We start from the raw sequence: 11,646 nt of genomic DNA, 5'->3' as shown, positions 1-11,646 counted from the left end.
GGTTGAACAATCAAAACCCTAAACTCCACTAAATCAACTTTTTTTCCTCAATCTTGTTCTGTTTGTAATGGACTCCATGATTTTGGTAATTAAAATACTGATTTTGCTCATGTTCGCTATACAGGAAATTATAACAACAATTGGAGCAACAACCAAGGGTGGAGGAGCCAAAACAATGTCAGGAGCAATTCTAGAATCTACCAGAATAAACCTCCTTATCCACATCAACAGAACCAAAATCAAGACAAGGATTATGACAACAGTCTCTAATCATTAGAGAATCTTTTGAAGGAGTACATGAACCAGAACAATTTGGCCCTGAGAAATATAGAGATACAACTTGGACGAATAGCCTAAATTTTGAGTAAAAGACATCAAGGAGCACTACCCAATGACAATGGTGATGGAAACCTTGATGATGAACCCTTTGAAGAGAAATAACCAAAGCAAGAGCCAATTTATGGAGCACATGAATATTTAGAGCCATAAATTGGAATGGTTAATTTTGAGGAGATAGAAGAGTATCTACTAAACTCTGAACAAGAAATTCAACTTACTAAAAAGTTGAAAGAACAATTTGAAGTTATGGAGCCAGAAATTGGAATGAATGATTTTGAGGAGCTAGAAGAATTCCTAGCATCTATAGACTTTGTACAAATTGAGAGAAAAAAGGAAAAATCCTTTGAACCTCCCAATCGTTCAAAGGAAGAGCAAAAGCCTGAACCTCTTACCTTGGAGCAACCACCAACTCCGGAGCAAAAACCTTCACCGGAGCAGCTTACTGAGAAGCTGAAAGGAGAGTTCATGGTTGCATCAAGAGTATTGTGTCCTAATGTAAGACTCCAGTGGTTCCCTAGAAAGCTAAGGTCAAGTTGGACTGGACCTTATAGAATCACAAGAGAATCACCCAATCGGTAGCTGGTCCAGGAGTAAAAATCGAACTAAGACTATAAACAAAGCGCTACTCGGAGAAGCTCCTTGTTGAAGAACACTTCTCCTTTGGTCATTCTTTGAGTTTTTAGTGTAAAATCCTTGCATTTTCTTCTTGAAAAATTCTACCTTATGTTCTTGGTTTAAATCCTTGAATATCTTATCAAGGTTTGTTCTTGGTAAAAAAAGAAGCATTCTTGGTGAGTAAACGTTGGAGCTTGAGCTAAAGGAGCCATCTTGAAGAAGTAAGACAAGAATCCATGGAAAAGATGACTCCAAACCCTTCTTTCCTCCACTTTCCATTTCAGTCATGATGATTATATGATGATGGTGATGTTGTAAATTATTAAAAATGGAGTCTTGGTGTTAAAAAGTCTTAGTGGATGTCTTAAAATCAAGAAAGATGAAGACTTATAAGAAAAGTGCCACCTTTGGCTAATGTGTGAGTTGTTCTTGAAGTGAATGAACTAAGAACCCTAAAAACCACCCATAATGATTCTGCTCTATTCATATAAATTAGGGTTTGATGGTTAAAATTAATAAAGACGACACCTTTATAGACTATTGACTTGAGGAACTTAATTATACAAGGAAAACATGTAAAAAGATAAGTTAAAAACCTTAACCTTGACACTTTGCAGTTCGGCCAAGTAGTGTAACCTAGGGTTTGAAATTTTAAAATAAGTTCTAAAGAGTTAATTAGGACACTAATGAAGGGACTAAGTAAAGTTGATTAAGCATAATTGATTAATTAACTCTTAAACCCATCTAGTTACTCATATAATATATTAACAATGATATCGAGACAAAATATGAAACAAGATAAAGAGTGCTTATGATTTATTTGCGACAATATAAAAGGTACACATATGTCCTAATCTAATCAAAAGATTGTCTCTAGGAGATCCATATACTAACAATATTAATATTCAAACTCTACAAGAAAACGACATGAAGACAACGCCTTTCCTTTACGTTTCATGTCTTTAGGCTTCTCACAAAGCCTCAAGCCTTTAATCACTAAGATTCTGACTTAGCTTAATTACTACAGAAGTCCCACTTCATCAATCTAGGGTCCACAAACCCATAACAGCCTTTTGTATGAATAGTACAGCTATTGTTCTTCGAAAACCCAGAATATCTGGATATTTGTCGGGGACATATCCGGATATCCCATATCCGGATATCATATCCGCATATTTCGCGACAGAATGCAATTCTGCATTTCGCGAGATATCCTTCCCAAAGGTAGCTCTTTTAACGATTACAGAAGCTTGAACATACATTTCTAGGTGTGTTTAACCTTACCCAACCTCAAGTTATTAACTTAAGTTCATTACTTGCATCAAGGCTTCATTTTTAACAAAGGAAACACATGGTCAAGGTTGGTGAAACTTACCCAAGACTCAAACAGAGACCAAGGTTGCTCTTGGAGCTCACCACTCAGCCACAAAGTCCAGACCTCAAGGGTGCACGAAAATGGTACACAAGACTTGGTTTTTTTTCATAAATGTTGGCACTTGGAGCTTCAGCAACCAAGATAATAGCTCCCAACACCCAAACAAAGAAACTCAGCCCTCTAAACTGACTTCACACAGCCACCACACTCAGAAAAGGTGCTCATTTCACACTCATAATGATCCCTGTCACACACACAAGGTATTTAGTGAAGAGAAATGGAAGAAAATAGGTCACAAAGCTCACAAAATGGATGAGGAAGCAATGGAACAATGTTTAGCTGGTCAGCCACCCAAGGAGTCACGTAGGAATAGAGTAATACCTAGGGTTTTGGGCCAAACATGCATATTTATAGCGTTTTAAGTCTTAAGCACACAATATTAGCACTAATAGCTACGCTTATCATTTTAGTCCCAAACTTAGGAATCTGACCCTACTCATTTTTCTAAGATTTATCATATTTTTATTATATTTTTCGTAGCACCTTTCCGGTACGCGCTTTTCCATTGCCAGTATCAGTTCTGGCACCAGTTCTCATTATTTTAACTTGAAACTTGAAATCGCAGTCCTATCAGGCCTTTCCCTAGTTCATCATGTGTTTTTAAACATATAAATGGTAACAAGTGAATTAGGATCAAATTGTGTGATTAAATGATGAAAAACTAGGTTAATGTCCTAAGATGTCCTCAATTACAAGTTCAAGAGCTTTATTGGAAATTTGTATGATTCTTGTAGGAAAAGCAAGCTTGAAAGACAACTGGAGAAGGAAAAAGATTCTGGAGCTCAAGAGGAGAAAAATTGCCTAAGTGTTGAGCGCTAAAACGTTCACACTGAGCGTTTTAGCGCCCTGCTACAGGAAGAGGCCAAAACTTGCTGGTGATGAGCGCTAAAACGCCCACACAGAGCGTTTTAGCGCGCTGCTGCACTAAGAAGATGGAAAATTGCTGGTCTTGGGCGCTAAAACGGCCTGCAATAAGCGTTTTAGCGCCCTAAAGTGGAAAAAGATTCTGGTCTTCACCGCTAAAACGTCCAAATCAAACGTTTTAGCGTTGGAGTCAGTTAAAGTTAGTTGAGCATTCACCAAGTTTGGACGCTAAAACGGTCATTCCTTAACGTTTTAGCGTTGGAATCAGTTAAAAGCAGTTGAGCATACGTAAAGCATGGACGCTAAAACGGTCACTTATGGACGTTTTAGCGCCCACATCAGTTTTCTGTTTTTAATTGTAACACTATATAAGGCAAAGCCTTGACACTTAGAAGATATCTGGATCTGAGGGATCTGAACTCTCTCTCTCTCTTAAACTTAGTCTGACTTCTCTCTAAATTCTCTTAGTTTTTGTATTAGGATTTCCTTGTAATAGTTTGGAGATTGAAGACTTTCAACATGGAAATGAAGTTTGTTTCTTCTTCTCTTATTTCTTCCTTAGTCATGTCTGAGTAGAGTCTTTGTAGTCTGAATGCAATAGAACTCCATGATAATACTATGTTGATTTGATTAATATGATGAAGTATTTTTCATGTGTTGATTTGAGATTTTCTGATTTAATTATTTTTATCAAGGAAGTAATATAGAACAGGGATGTTTATATGACTTCTGTATTTGATAATCTCAACATCAGAATTCTAGTACTCAAGGGATTGATGCTAGAATTCTGATGTAATCTTAAAACTTTAGTAATTCATGCATGTATTAAGAAAGAGATCACCAAGGGATTGGGGTTTCTGATTAATGTATCCATCAGGGTAGTAAGGGATTACATCCTGATGATAAGTAAAAGGTTGATTAAAATCACATGGAAAGGAATTCATCATATGATCAGTTTTTTTTTTACATAGGTTATTGTGGAGGAAAGTTGTTTTCTGACTACTTGTTGTTTTATTAATTCCTAATCCACATTTACTTTGTGTCAAATTACTTACAATCAATTTTCTGGTGACAAATTATTCATGATTTTTACAAACTTTTATTTGATTCAAATTAGTTTTCTATGGTATATTGGTGTTTGAACACAATTCCTCGTGGGAACGATCTTTACTCATCATTTTATTACTTGTACGACTAGTGCACTTGCTAAACGTCCAACAAGTTTTTGGCGCCGTTGCCGGGGAATTTGTTTTTCAACACTAACTGATACTATAGAATTCTGAGATTGAATCCTTTTATTTTCAGTATTTTAGTTTATGTTAAGTTTCTGGTCAATTTTGATTCTGGTATATGCGAGGTACACTTGATCCGAATTTGTTGTTGTATGATCCAGAATTAGAAAGGACATTGAGGAAGCACAAAAGGGCAGCCAGGCAAAGGAGACAGTTGCAAGAAATTGGTGAATCAAGTACGGTTAATCAGGAAGATATAATGGCAGAGAATCACAGACCACCACCACCACAGAGGACACTGGGAGAGTACATGACTCCTACAGTGATTCCTCCAATTGGGAGTGTTGTGCGCCCAACAGTGGAGCCCAACAACTTTGAATTGAAGCCTGCTTTGATTCATTTGGTGCAGAAGGATCAGTTTGCTGGAACCAGTGCAGAGGACCCTTACTTGCACATAGAGAACTTCCTATTGTTGAGTGATACTGTGAAGATAAATGGTGTCACAAGAGATGCAATTCTGTTGAGACTATTCACTCATTCACTGACGGATGATGCAAGGAGATGGCTGCAATCATTGCCACAAGGAAGTATAACAACTTGGGATGATTTGCAAACCAAGTTCTTGCAAAGGTTTTTCTCAGCATCCAAGAGGGCCAAGTTGAAGGATGAGATTACAAGCTTTAAGCAGAAAGAGTCAGAATCCATTTATGAGGCTTGGGAGAGATTCAAGACTTTGTTGAGGAAATGTCCACAGCATGGAATTGAGGCATGGCAACAAGCAGCAATCTTCCTGCAAGGAATGACCACTAACACTAGAACCTTGGTGCATGCCACTGCTGGTGGATCATTGACTACCAAGACCCCTCAAGAAGCTTTGGATATCTTTGAGTCATTAGCATCTCAAGAATTTGATAATGCCCCAGTGGCTGACAGAAGGACAGGAGTCATCAGGTTGGATGGGTATGATGCTCTGTTGGCAAGGAATGATCAACTGATGCAGACACAGAGACAACAGCAGCAACAATTAGATACCCTTATCAAGCAACTCTCTTCACAAAAGGTAGCCTCTGTGGAAACCAAATGTGTATGTGCTATCTGTGGCAAGGGCCATGTGACAGAGGAGTGTGATTATGGGGGATCATCAGAACAAGCAGAGGTGAATGGAGTGTGGTATGATCAGAATAATCAAAGGAACTACAACAATCAGGGAAAGAATGTTTATATGCCACCATGGAAAAACAAGAATCAACACCCAGGATTCAGCTATAGTTCCAACCATCAATTGAATCCACCATTACATCCTCCACCACCACATATGAAGGAGCAGTCAAGTGATCCTGCTGCATGGGAGAAAGCGTTTGCTCAGTTATCTAAGACAACTCAGGATTATATTCAGGGTTCTAATTCATTCAGGGAAGAGACAACTGCATTCATGCAGGAGACCAGAACTTCTTTCAGAAATCAGGAAGCATCAATCAGAAATTTGGAGACCCAGATTGGTCAATTATCAAGACAGATATCAGAGAGACCACAAGGGAAATTTCCAAGTGATACACTAGTGAATCCTAAGGAGCACTGTAAAGCAATTATGACAAGAAGTGGGTTGGTACTTCAACCAGGGAAAAAGAATGTGGAAAATAAAAAGAATGAAGAAGAGGTTGTGGTTGAAGATGTAGTCTCTGATGATGAAGTAGAGAAGATGAAAAATGAGAAAAGTGAGAAGGAAGTAGTTGTTAGAGATGTTATAGTTGGAATTGATAAAGAAGAGGAAGGGAAGAACAATAAGAATGAAGGAGAGGTAGAAGTTGGTAAAAATGCTTCCCCACAAAAGATGATGAAGTGGGAAAAGAAGAAGATGGCTGACAAGAAAGAACAGCCAGTTATTTTATCTCCCTATGCTAAAGTTCCCTACCCTCAGAGGTTGAAGCAAGAGATTCAGAAACAGCACTATGCAAGATTTCTGGATATCTTCAAAAATTTACAAATTAACATACCATTTTCTGAAGCACTGGAAAATATGCCTCACTATGCAAAGTTCATGAAGGATCTTCTTACTAAGAAGAGGAAATTAACTGATGGTGAGACAGTGGCCCTAACAGCAGAGTGTAGTGCCCTAATCCAGAAGAAGCTTCCAACAAAAATGAAAGATCCTGGAAGCTTCAGTATCTCTATTGCTATAGGAGATGTGGAGGTGGGAAAGGCATTGTGTGATTTGGGAGCCAGTATAAACTTGATGCCGTTGACAGTATGTAGAGCTTTGGGAATCAACACTTTGAAGGAGACCAATCTTATTCTGCATCTTGCAGATAGATCTATCAAGAGGCCTGAAGGTGTGGTTGAAGATGTCTTGGTCAAGGTAGACAAGTTTATTTTTCCAGTGGATTTTGTGATTCTTGACATGGAGGAAGAGGATACAGAAAGTCCTCTATTGTTAGGAAGACCCTTTTTAGCAACTGCAAGATCTTTGATAGATGTTGAACAAGGAAAGTTGTTGCTAAGGGTGGATGAGGAAACAGTCACAATTGATGTATTTGAAACCATCAAGCATCCTGTTGATGTGGAGGATTGTTTTAGATTGGATGTGATACAGGAGGTTGTGGAAGAAGTGAATAAAAAAGAAGAATTCCCAGTTGAGGAACAAAGATCAGAAGAAGAGACAGGTACAGAAGATTACCAAGAAGAGCCAGAAGTGGAAGAGCTTGAGAAGAAGATTGATGACATTCCAAAAGGAGCACCTAAGGTAGAACTTAAAGAATTGCCTTCACATTTGAAGTATGTGTTCCTTGGGGATGATCAAACATATCCAGCAATCATTAATGCAATGTTGTCTGATGAGGAAGAAGGGAAGTTGATTAAGGTACTCAAGAAGAATAAAATGGCTATTGGATGGCAGTTTTCAGATCTTAAGGGTATTAATCCTTCCTTTTGCACCCACAAAATATTGATGGAAGAAGAGGTCAAACCAGTAAGGCAACCACAGAGGAGACTGATGAACCCTTAGTTCATCAGGTTTTTAAGCATGAATTAATATCAATTTGTGTGATTAAATGGATGGAAAAGAGGTTAATGTCCTAGTCTCAAATACAAGTTCTGAAGCTTATGTTGAAAATTTACATTATTTTTGTAGGGAAATGAAATTCTGAAGAAGGAAAATTCTAAGTGTTGGGCGCTAAAACGCCCAAAACTGAGCGTTTTAGCACCCTGTTGCACAATAGATGCTGGTGTTGAACATTAAAACGCCCAAAACTGAGCGTTTTAGCGCCCAAGACAGTTAAAAACAATTGGGCATCCCCAAGGTTGAGACGTCCAGAAATGAGAGTTTTAGTGCTTGGGTGAGTCCATCATATCTGTGCACACTAGACCGTTCCCAAGAAAATTTCCAAATTCCTAGGGGGTATTTCCTATGTAATTGCACTTGGAGATTGAAGACTGGTGTCAATGGAGTTTGATCTTTCTTCTCTTGTTTGTATTTAAATTATTTCTTAGGAGAGTCCTTTTTAGTCTGATTCAATGGAACTCAAGTTTGAATTTATGAATGGTTAATTAGCTATTATGTGATTGTATGAAGTTGTCTTGATTAATTCTTCATGTTGAGGAATAGTGTAGAACATACATGTTTACATTGTTTCTCTATTTTTGACAACTTCCATCAGTGTTCTAGGATTGATGCAGGATCACTTTTAATGCATGTATTAAGAAAGAATGTTGCTGATTAATGTGTCTATCAGGGTAGTAAGCTGAGATGATAAGGGTTGATCAACATCACATAGGATAGGAAATTGGTTCATCTTTCATGTTTGAGGGAAAATTGCTTATAATTTACTTTTATTTATTTCTCAAGGATTTCTGGTGACAAGAAATCTATGCAAACTATGAACTTTTGTTAGATTCAAATCAAGTACATATGGTTAGTCAGTGCTTGACACAAATCCTCGTGAGAACGATCTTTACTCATCATTTTATTACTTGTACGACTAGTACACTTGCTAGATTCGCAACAAGTGCTTTCTTGATTGCTTCTTGGATGGTTATTCAGGGTACAATCAGGCTGGATGTGCATTGCTGTGGCACCAGAAGGATCAGATTCTAGAGAAGACTGCTTTTACATGTCCATATGGAATATTCGCATACCGGAGGATGCCTTTCGGCTTATGCAATGCTCCTGCCACCTTTCAAAGGTGCATGCTTTCCATTTTTTCTGATATGATAGAAGAATGCATAGAAATTTTTATGGATGATTTTTCTGTATTTGGTTCTGATTTTGATGTATGTCTAGGGAATTTAGATTCTGTTTTGAAAAGATGTCAAGACTGTAACTTGGTTTTGAACTGGGAGAAGTGTCACTTTATGGTGACAGAAGGTATAGTTCTTGGACACAAGGTGTCTAGGAATGGAATTGAAGTGGATAGGGCAAAAATTTCTGTGATAGAGAAACTTCCTCCACCTGTAAATGTTAAGGGTGTGAGGAGTTTTCTTGGTCATGCAGGATTTTATAGGCGGTTCATAAAAGATTTTTCAAAAATTGCCAAGCCCTTATGCAAGTTATTGGTTAAGGACCAAGAATTCCTGTTTGATGATGAATGTTTGCATGCATTTCATGTTTTAAAAGAAAAGTTGACCACTGCACCTATCATGATGGCACCTGATTTCTCATTACCTTTTGAATTAATGTGTGATGCCAGTGACTATGCTGTAGGAGTGGTATTGGGCCAAAGAGTGAATAAATTGTTGCATGTCATTTACTATGCCAGTAAGATCTTAAATGATGCACAAAAGAATTATGCTACTACAGAAAAAGAATTACTGGCTATTGTGTATGCATTTGACAAATTCAGGCCGTATCTGTTAGGATCAAAAGTTATTGTTTACACTGACCATGCAGCTTTAAAGTATTTGTTAAGCAAGCAGGATGCTAAACCCAGGTTGCTCCGCTGGTTGTTACTGTTGCAAGAGTTTGAGGTAGAGATCAAGGACAAAAAGGGAGTTGAAAATTTGGTGGCTGATCACTTATCCAGGATTACAGAAAAAGAGCTTCAAGAAGGACCGAAAGTAGTGATCAGAGAAGAGTTTCCTGATGAACATGTTTTGGCAATATGTGCTGTAACAGAGATGGTTGGGGATAAAGTCTTATCTATCAGTACCCCACCATGGTTTGCTGATTTTGCCAACTATAAAGCTGCTGGATTGATGCCTAAGGATTTAACATGGCAACAAAGGAAGAAATTTCTGCATGATGTTAAGAGATACATTTGGGATGAGCCATATCTTTTCTATAGATGTTCAGATAGTGTGATCCGACGGTGTATTCCAGAGGAAGAACAGAAGGATGTGTTGTGGCATTGTCATGGTTCTGCATATGGTGGACATTTTGCAGGTGAGAGAACTGCAGCAAAAGTATTGTTGAGTGGCTTCTATTGGCCCACTTTATACAAGGATGCAAAGAAGTTTGTGGAGGCATGTGACAACTGTCAGAGAACTGGGAATATTTCTAGGCGACATGAAATGCCGTTGAACAATATCCAGGAAGTGGAGATCTTTGATGTTTGGGGTATGGATTTTATGGGACCTTTCCCTTCTTCCTACTCTAACAAGTACATATTGGTGGCAGTTGATTATGTTTCCAAATGGGTTGAGGCCATAGCTACACCAACCAATGATTCCAGGGTGGTGATTGCTTTTCTGAGAAAGAATATATTTTCAAGATTTGGAGTCCCTAGAGCTATCATTAGTGATGGGGGCACTCATTTTGATAATAGGATGGTGGAGTATGCCTTGGCTAAGTATGGAGTGAGGCACAAAATAAGCACTCCATATCACCCACAGACTTGTGGTCAGGTTGAGATTTCCAACAGGGAATTGAAGAGAATATTGGAGAAGACTGTTGGGAATGCTAGGACCCAGTGGTCCAAGAAACTTGATGACACCTTATGGGCATATAGGACCGCTTTCAAAACTCCTATTGGGATGTCTCCATTTCAGTTGCTGTTTGGAAAAGCATGCCATTTGCCAGTTGGATTGGAGCACAAGGCTTTGTGGGCTGTGAGATATCTGAATTTTGATTCCAAAGCAGCGGGACAGAAAAGATTATTACAACTGGATGAATTGGATGAGTTTCGTTTGTCTGCTTATGAAAGTGCCAGTTTGTATAAGGAAAAGACAAAGCTATGGCATGATAGGAAGATCACACCTAGAGACTTCAAGGTGGGGGATCAAGTACTTCTGTTCAATTCCAGGTTGAAGCTGTTTCCAGGGAAGTTAAAGTCTAGATGGTCTGGACCGTTTGTGGTAAAAGATATGAAACCATATGGGGCTGTAGAAATCAGTTCTTTGGATTCGGACAGAAGTTTTACAGTCAATGGTCAACGATTGAAGTTATATGTTGGAAGTGCTGTGGATAGGCAACTACTGACAGTTGCTCTATTAGAGGTAAAATAAATCATACCCGTCAGGCTCGTGACGTTAAACAAGCGCTGAGTGGGAGGCAACCCACTGTACTAGGTATGTAATTCCATGTTCATACCATATCCATAAGATGAAGAAGAAAAAGGAAATTTTTTTTTTGAAAAATCAAAGAGAAATTTTTTGCTATGTGCTGGGCGCTAAAACGTCAACTCTGACCGTTTTAGCGTCCCAAGAGTTCCATCATTATGAAACTCTCTGGTTGTGCGCGCTAAGACATTCATTATAAGCGTTTTAGCGTTCACCAACAACACCAATACAGGCACTCTGGCCAACCGCGCTAAAACGCTCAGTATGACCGTTTTAGCGCTGTGCTGCACAAAGTGTGCATTTTTCTCTGGACAAGGACGCTAAAGCGCTGGTAAGCCAACGTTTTAGCGCCCTGTCACTAATTCGATATAACAGAGTTTCTTCTCTCTTTTTCTTTTACATTATTTCTCCTCTCTTTTTCACAACACGATTTCTTCTCTCACATTTGTATCATCAACCTTCGTAGTTTCCTCCACATCCTTTCATCAACATCACGGTATGTATCTCATCTCTTTTCTCTCCATCACACATCATATCTGAATCATAGAAGTTATTTGGACATTTTCTAGGGCATTTCACATGTGGATTTCCTGTATCATTCTTAGGATTGCATGTTGATATTAGTTTTATTTGTATTATTCTACTGATCTATTGCTTTTGACTGATATTTTG

The 11,646-nt window shown here is 38.4% G+C and overlaps 1 non-coding gene across 1 annotated transcript; it reads right to left on the bottom strand.

Moving 5' to 3' along the window:
- Positions 1–5,140: 5,140 nt before the first annotated feature.
- Positions 5,141–5,247, bottom strand: LOC133312726 (small nucleolar RNA R71). The gene has a single exon (XR_009751724.1). It is a non-coding gene; the product is annotated as a small nucleolar RNA R71 (small nucleolar RNA).
- Between the last annotated feature and the right edge of the window lie 6,399 nt (positions 5,248–11,646).

Source organism: Gastrolobium bilobum, unplaced genomic scaffold (assembly GCF_033153095.1).
Source record: "Gastrolobium bilobum isolate Gb01-03AN ecotype WA unplaced genomic scaffold, APGP_CSIRO_Gbil_v1 utg68798, whole genome shotgun sequence".
NCBI classification, from domain to species: Eukaryota; Viridiplantae; Streptophyta; class Magnoliopsida; order Fabales; family Fabaceae; genus Gastrolobium; species Gastrolobium bilobum.
The sequence above is the reverse complement of the archived record's forward strand: the minus strand, read 5'-3'. Positions and strand labels throughout refer to the sequence as shown.